General features: G+C 35.7%; 1 non-coding gene across 1 annotated transcript; it reads right to left on the reverse strand.

Moving 5' to 3' along the window:
* Window positions 1-7,840: 7,840 nt before the first annotated feature.
* LOC111724646 lies at window positions 7,841-7,976 on the reverse strand. Its single transcript, XR_002772914.1, has one exon. It is a non-coding gene; the product is annotated as a small nucleolar RNA SNORA21 (small nucleolar RNA).
* Window positions 7,977-8,885: the final 909 nt, after the last annotated feature.

Here is an 8,885-nt window from a genome sequence, read left to right on the forward strand (position 1 = left end):
ACAAGACTGTGACACCCAGTAGAGAGAAAAAAACACAGTGAGTTCTATTATTGTACTTGTTTACCACCTAAAAGCAGTTTCCAGAATGCAGCATGGGGAGTGAAAATCTCACACCCCCCCCCACACACACCCCACCCCAAAAGCCCAGCAGTCTAGCTTAGTTGAGGAAAGAGCTGCGCAAAAAGAGAGTTACAGAGATCTATAGGATACATATGCCTCTCTGGCTAAAAGCTGTACAACCACGTGCAAAACCAAAAATACCCAAGATGGAAGAACCTTGAAATCATTACACTAAGTGAAATGAGCCAGATACTAAAGTACAGACATTGTATGATTCCACTTACATGACATTCCTAGAATAAGCAAATTCATAGAGATAGAAAGTAGATTAGAGGTTATCAGGGATAGGGAGGAAGAGTTTATTGCTTAGTGGCTACAGAGTTTCTATTTGGGTAAGTTTTGAAAATAGATATAAGTGATGGAGGCACAAAACTGTGAATGTAACTAATGCCACCTAATTATTAATACATACTTTAAAATGTGTTAAAATTGTGGATTTTTTGTTATATGAACTTACTATAATAAAAAAATCAATTAATTTGTTTTTAAACTACCCAAAGCTGGTGTAGAGTGGGGAAGAGACGAGGAAGGGAGACAGCTCTGCAAGAAAAAGACAGAACAACTCCCAGACTTTATACAGGACTGGGAACAGTTTCTGTTCCTATCAGGCAGAGAGGAAAGACCTTATACTACATAGGGTAGCAAGAAGAATCCTCAGAAAAGTTTCATATTAATAATAGAGATGATTAAACCTAAAGACTACTCCAGACTTGCCCTAACTAAGCATACAAGCAAATATCAAAAGGCTTCAACTGATTTCTAGCTACTTGATTGCATGCCAGAACAGGTCCAACACTATGTAAAGGAAGTCAACTAAATCCACCAAGCCCAACAATATAAACGTCATATCAACCAATTAAAAGTTAACAGGCATGCAAAGATTTTGGAAAGTATGGCCCATAAATAACACATATGACACAACTAGCAGGCAAGAATCATAAAAATATGCTCCACATGTTTAAGAAGGTAGAGAAATATGTAAACATGATTAAGGAAAAAAATGGAAGATATTTTTTAAAATGAGATCTCCGCAGATGAAAAACATAATATCTGAAATGAAAAATATAAGGGGTAGGATGAACAGTGGATTGGATACTTCCAAAGAAAAAAATCAGGGAGGGCACAGCTATAGAAACTATCCAAAATGAAAACAGAAAAAAAAAAGGCCAGTACCAAATGCTGGGATGATATGAAGAAATTGGATCACTAACACATTGTTGATGGTACACGTAATGGTATATGGCCACTCTGGAAAAGAGCTTGGCAGTTTCTTTTAAAATTGGCCCAGTACCATATGGCCCAGTAAATAGTACTCTTGGCCATTTATCCCTAAGAAACAATAACAAAAGCACAGCCTTACATTTCAATTTCTTTCTTTAAAAAGAGTACATGCTTTAAGTGATTTAAAAGACAAGAAAAAACAAACTGTGCTAGAACCAACTTATTCATCATCTTCATCTTCCTCCTCCTCTTCCTCTTCCTCTTTTTCTTGCTTTTTTCAGCCTTGACAACTCCCCTTTCTACTGCATCAGGCTTTCCTTTAGCTCGGTGAGCAGCTGTATTCTTTTCGTATTTTTCCTTCAGTTTTTGCAGCCTTCTTTTCATAAGGCTGCTTGTCATCCACAGCAGTATTATTCCACATCTCACCCAGTCTCTTTGCAAATTCACCAATGGATAGGTCAAGTTCTCCTTTGATTTGGGGGTGATATTCAGAAAAGAACAAGAAAAACACCAAAGGAGGCCTTTGGGTACATTGGGATTCTTGAACTTCTTGTTTCCCCTTTAGAAGGGATATAGGTTTTCATAATGGGCTTTGTCCACCTTTGCCATGTCTTCAAATTTTTTTTTTATTTTTTTCCAAGAGCAAAGTTTTAAGACAAGGACTGCTTTGCTAAACACAGGGCAACAGGAGTCCTGACTTCTTTTCCTGCTTTTGCAGTTACACAAAGACTCAGTGAACAGCACCAGATTCAAATTTTTCAAGTTACTAGGGCTGGTGCAAAACTGGCAGCTTAATTACCAGTGAGTACTTCTTCACCCCCTGCCCAGAGGCATGCATGTCTTCAATCTTTCCTTTCTCTTTAGTAGCCATGGTCTTCCACCTCTCTGGACACTTCTTAGAAAACTCTGAGAAACTGACTAAAGTATCTGGGTGCTTCTTGTGCTCCTCCCAACAAGTTTACACAAAGAATTCAGATGATGACATTTTGCCTCTCAGCTTCTGAGGATCTCCTTTGCTCATGTTTAGCTATTCTTCCTCAGTGAGGCACAGAGTCTCTCAGTGCTCGTTGGCTCTCACTTACCCTGGCACTGTCTCTATGCAGCTCAATCTATAGTTAAAACTTTTTGACAAAGAAAACACCAGGCCCAGATAGCCTTGCTGGTGAATTATGACAAACATTTAAAGAAGAAATAAGACCAATTCTATAATATATAAACTCTTCATGAAAATAAAAAAGGGAACATTTCTCAATATATTACCATGTTATGGAAACTACACAAAGACATTACAAGTAACTGCATAACAACATCCCGCATGAACCCCAATACAAACTCTTAATATTTTAACACCTTAAATCCTCTAATACAGGCTAGGCGTGGTGGTTCACACCTGTAATCCTAGCATTCTGGGAAGCCGAGGCGGGTTGATTGTCTGACTCATGGGTTTAAGACAAGCCTGAGGAAGAGCGAGACCCCCATCTCTAAAAATATAGCCAGGTGTAGTGATGGGTGCCTGTAGTCCCACCTACTTGGGAGACTGAGGCAAGAGAATCACTTGAGCCCAGAAGTCTGAGGTTGCTGTGAGTTATGACACCATGGCACTCTACTAAAAGGGTGACAAGGTTAAATAAATAAATCCTCCAACACATGAAAAAATAATGAAATGGCTTCAAATGTTCTTAATGTCAAAGACAAGGATTGGTGAAGATGAGGGAAAATTACAACTCTCATACACCCCATTGTTGCTAGGACTTAAATTTTGTGTAGCTGTTGTGGAAAACATTTTGGCAAATCCTCAAAAAGCTAAATATAAAGTTATCACATGACAAACAATTCCACTCCTAGGTATTTATGCAAAGGAACTGAAAGAAGAAACTCAGGTACTTGTAAACCAATGTTCACTGCAGCATTGTCTACAACAGTTAAAAGGTCCGAACAACCCAGCTGTCCATCAACAGATGAATAAACAAAATGTGGTATATACATAGAATGAAATATTATCTAGGCTACAAAAAGGAACAAAACTCTGATACAACATGGATAAATCATGAAAACATTATGCTAAGTGAAATAAGTCAAACACAAAATGACAAATATTGTATAATTCCACTTACATGAAATATCTAACATAGGCAAATTCATAAAGACAGAAAGATTAGAGGTTGCCAGGGGCTGAGGAGAGAGGGAGAAATGGGGCATTACTGCTTAACATTACAGAGTTGCTATTTGGGATACTGAAAAATTCTGGAAATAGTGGTGATAGCTGCACAAAATTGTGAATACAATTAATGCCACTGAATTGGACACTAAAAATTGTTTAAATGTATATGTTACCACAATAAAAACAAGGATAATGTAGGGTTCATCCTAGGAATGTGTGGTTGGTTTTTTAACTTTTAAAATCAATGTAATTTACCATCACAAAAGACTGAAAAAGAAAAACCATATGATCATCTCAATAGATACAAGCCAAAAAGAGTGGCAGAAACTACCTTATGGGGTACTGTACATGCCTTAAGAAGCTTAGAATGTCTTCTATAGGACTACAGGATGGAAAGGGAGATAAAAGGAGACTATCTTAATCTAGTTAGCCAATCAATAACAAACCAACATTTCCATATGGCATAGAAAACACTTGTAGGATGATATGCCAGATGCCTGCAAACAGAAATCAGGCCTCCACAACAGGGAAAATGCAGACAGACCTCTAAGAGGAGGATGGAAGGGGAATTGAAAACAAACAGCAGCAGTTTCCTAATTCTTCTAATTCTCTCTCCCTATCAGCATTTAACCAGTGTCTGTGAAATTCATAGTAGTGACCATAATTTGCATGGACAACAAAAAAACTGTCTATGTTCTAAGACGACCTCTCATTCAAAACAAAAATTAGAATCAAAAATCAAGACAGCGTGTTCCAAGGCCTTCAAGATTTCATTTCCATTTAGTACTTTCCAAACTATTTGATGTTCATGAAACCATCTAATGCTGTAAGAGGAAATAAATAAACCTGAAATCCATTTTCAGATTATAGATAAAATTTTTATGATATATTACTATCTATCTGGCTATATATATATATGCGCCACAAATTGTACTTCAACCACTTGATGTGTGAATACACCAGATATTAACTTTCTCATACTGAATAGTAATAGCTAACATTTATTAAATATCTTTATGTGCCAGGAACTGGTGTAAGTACTTTTGGGACATCATCTCACTTAATTCTTATGACAACTCTATGAAATAAGCTCCATTATTATTCTCACTTTACAGATTATGAAATCAAAACACAGAAAGGTTAGACAATTTGTACAAGGCCACACTGCTAATAAATGGTAGAGACAGGCTTCAAAACCAGGAAATTTGCTACCAAACTCCAACAGTAATGCTATTAAACAAAGCAAGTGGTAGATGTTCTGGAGTTTTATCAATTCACAAAATACCTCTGGATGACTCCAAACAACTCTAAATAGGACATGGAAAAAAAAAAAAAAACTACTCTATCCCCCGGGGATTTTTAATGTTTTAAACAAGCCATTGGTTGCCTAAATTCAGCAAAACCACTCTAAACATCATTTCAAAAGCATATACCAAAACTCATGCATAGGAGGGACATCATAAAAATTAAAATTCATCATCCAAGTTTTTTTAAATGGACTTAGAAAATGAGAAAAGAGGCACATTTCTATTCCATGAAATGTATTTCCTTCATAACATTTTAAGTATAAATGCCAGTCTGAGCATTGGAAACACAAAGTGAAAACACAAATAATGAGCTGGGCCTGGTAATGTATACCTGTGGGTCTAGCTACAGCTATCATGGAGGCTGAGGCAGCAGGATCACCATACTCAGGAGTTTGAAGGTACATGCAAACTACAATTGTGCCACTGCACGCCACATAAAACTGGTGAAATCTGAATAAGATGTATGGATTTATTATTCGTGTCAGCTATCTGGTTGTGATATTACATTACAGTTATCTAAGATATTACTAGTGGAGAAAACTGGATTAAGAGTACAAAGGATCTGTGTATTATTTTTATAATTGGTTGTGACTCTGTAATTATCTCAAAATAAGGTTTTCAAAAACTACGGTGAATTTCAAGTATGTACTCAGGAAGCATCAAAATGTCGTAAAGCAACTGCTTTCAATAAATTCTAGTCACTGATCCATATAATATAGTTAAAAATAACTATATTATTTTTCTATACTATACATGCTCTTTTTTGGTTTAACTTAAGAACAGTCCTCATCAGAAAGAGTAAAAGACTCTGAGGCTCACTGATGGAAAACTAGAAAATATGCATTTTTCATATAAAATACATCTGCAATCCCAATCTGTGATCTGACTATGAATGAACTTTAACCATCATTATTTTGAAAGGAGGGCTCAGGCCAGTAACAGTGGCTTATGCCTATAATCCCAGAACTTTGGAAGACCAAGGCAGAAGAATCACTTGAGGCCAACAGATTGAGACCAGCCTAGGCAACACAGGAAGACCTTATCTCTATAAAAAATTTGTTTTAAACGGGCCAATCACAGAAATAAATGCCTATAGTCCTAGCTACTCAGGGGGCTGAGTCAAGAGAATCACTTTAGTCTAGAAATTGGTGGTTGCAGTGAACTGTAGTCATTCTACTGCACTCCAGCTTGGACTATACAGTGACTATCTTATCTCTACAAAAATAAAAGTAGGACTCAAAAAATAAGCTTATGCTACTGAAAGGAAGTAAGTCAACCGCACTAATCTAGGCAACGAGAATTTCAGGCTTTCTGTGTATGTTCTGTAATTAAACAATGTTAACATTTCAGGGATTTTGTGGGGCGCGAAGGGATACTTTTTTTTCTTTTAAAGATAAGGTCTTCTCTGTCACCCAGGCTAGAGTGCAGTGGCACAATCATAGCTCACTGCAGCCTCAAACTCTTGGGTTCAAGCTATCCTCCTGCCTCAGCCTTTCAAGTAACTAGGACTACAGGTGTGCACCACCCATATACTGTATTAGCTAATGTGATACAGCTACTAAAATATGGTAGTATTATTCTTTTGCAATCAAGTATTATGTCTCAAATACTATACAATTTGGATAAAACATTTTAAAATCTTCATCAAAGTGATTTTGTCTGCATTCTAGAGGTCATTAACTATAGATTGTAGAGCTAATATCTAAGAAACACAAAATAGCCAGAAAGAAAAATCAACAAAGATACTTCAAGAATTAATCACTAACAAATTAGGATATTAGCAGAGCAAATCAAACTCAGTCTTAATAAAAATTTCAAAAGTCTGGATGACTATTCACAAACTTCATTTATTTTTACTATTTATGCTACAGGCTATATGCAGAATAATTTTAGGCATGTTTCTTGATTTTGCCATCTCATCTTCCTTGAGTTTATTCCTCTGGGCATATAACTATCTTATTTTTCTATACTGTATGCGTTCTTTTTAAATATCTAGAACCACTCATGGACATAGTAACTGCCCACTCAATAACACAGAAAAATGTAAAGTACCATGAAAGATTAACATTTACCTTCATGTTCACTTTACAGTCTACCAATGCAGAAGCTATGAAGATTACATACCACTTGCACTCCATTCCACCTTACAGCTCTGACGTTCTTTACATAAAAGCTTACTTTGGCTTTCTTCATTTTACATATAGATATTCACAATTCCCTTTTGCCCATTTTCTGGATATACTCAATGGAAAGAGAGCCATTATAACCGTTTTTATATGGTAACTTTCTTGAACAAGAATCATACCATAATTCTAATAAAGGTCAAACGCATCAGTGCCTCTTCAGGGAAGTCTTTTCATGCAGCAATGAGTTATTTTTTTTTAGGAATGAAAGTTTCACTCTGCTGAGTAAATGTCTGCTCATACACAGACATCTCTCACTCCAAGTCAGTCAACTATCCCATAACCTTTCTCTTTTCTCATTTTTGAAATCTACAAGCCCTCACATATATATATGATTGCAATGCCTGATATGGAGCCCTGCTGATAGAAAACTACTGACATATGTATGATTTATCACACACCTGTACTTGGGATTTTAAAAAAACTTTTGTATTAGTAATAAAACATAATTCTTCCTGGGGTGAATCCTACCATACTCCTAGCAATGCCCTAGCTTTTTGTTTAACATATACAGTGAATATATGCAAGTACAAAAAAACTTAAATTCAAAGTTATCTGAATTACAACATTGTAATAGCAAAGTATTAAAAAATATTCAAATGCTCTTCAGTAGGGGACTAGTTAAGTAAATTGTGGTACATCCATGCCACAGAATACTATATAGCAATTTTTAATAAAATTGGCTTTTTTTGAATTGGAACAATCCCCAAGACATTTTTAGGCCCCAAAAAAATCAAGGTTCAACACAGTACCTATCATATACTATCATTTGTATAAAACGGGAGTGAAATTTATATATAACATACTGTACGTATACTGTATACATTTTTTTGTTTGTTTTTTGAACATCTTGTTACACCACTGATTGAAGTAAAACAAAACAAAATGCGGCCACTTCACCCAAAAGTGGTGCTGTTAATCTGCCCTTTCTTGATGGCTCCATGGGTCATTAGCAAAAGGCCCACTGAGTGCTTTTAAAAGGGGGATGTATACATATATTTTTCATATTTAATTTACACACACACATAAAAAACATCTCTGAAAGAAGTCATTGTTATTTGACTCCAGGGAAGTAAAATGGGTGTCAAGGGGACAGGGACAAAAGAAAGACTTTTCCATTAGACACCATTTTATTTTTAAATTATGTGCCAAGTGCAACTATTATATTATCCCCAAAATAATTAAACTTTAAAAGAATATGTAGAATAATAGTCATAAGCAGAGACCTTGTAGACAGTAAGTCCCAGCTCTGCCATTTACGAGTGTGTAACATCAGGCAAATTCTCCAAGCCCCTGTTTCCTTATCTTTAAAATGGGGGTAATGATAGTTACTATAAGAATCAAATCAAATCAAATCAAATATATATGAAACAATGAGTATAATCCCTTGAAGTTACTATTATTCAATGTTGTCTTTTAAATGGTACTGAAGACTTGGAAATCACAAAATTACATCCATTGCCAATCCTTTTTACTCCTTATTCTCAGTGAAGGAATTTTGATAGTTCTTTCAAAACTGTATGTCATTCAACCACGTCTGTCTGTTTTATAACCACTACAAATTAGCAGGCCCCAACAGATCAGCTAGAGTATGAATTTTATGAGTGAGGCAATTAGGAGCCATCACATATTTGGTATAGGTTTTACATCAAATCTAAATCTTTCATTCCAGCTTTTGTTGCCACTATATAGACACACATTTACATAGTCTCTATACACTAAATACCAAATGTCACCACCAATAGATATTTGTATTCCTACTTTACCATTTATTTTCAAACACTTTAGTTCAATTCCTGGAATAAGAATCTCAGAAATAAAAGGTCTCTTAAAGGACACTGTAATGTTTTCAACAACTATGAGGGAAGCAAAGCATATATTTTTATCCCTTTT

The sequence above is a fragment of the Otolemur garnettii genome, unplaced genomic scaffold (genome assembly GCF_000181295.1).
Source record: "Otolemur garnettii isolate 467f Iridium unplaced genomic scaffold, OtoGar3 scaffold00001, whole genome shotgun sequence".
In the NCBI taxonomy this organism is placed as follows: Eukaryota; Metazoa; Chordata; class Mammalia; order Primates; family Galagidae; genus Otolemur; species Otolemur garnettii.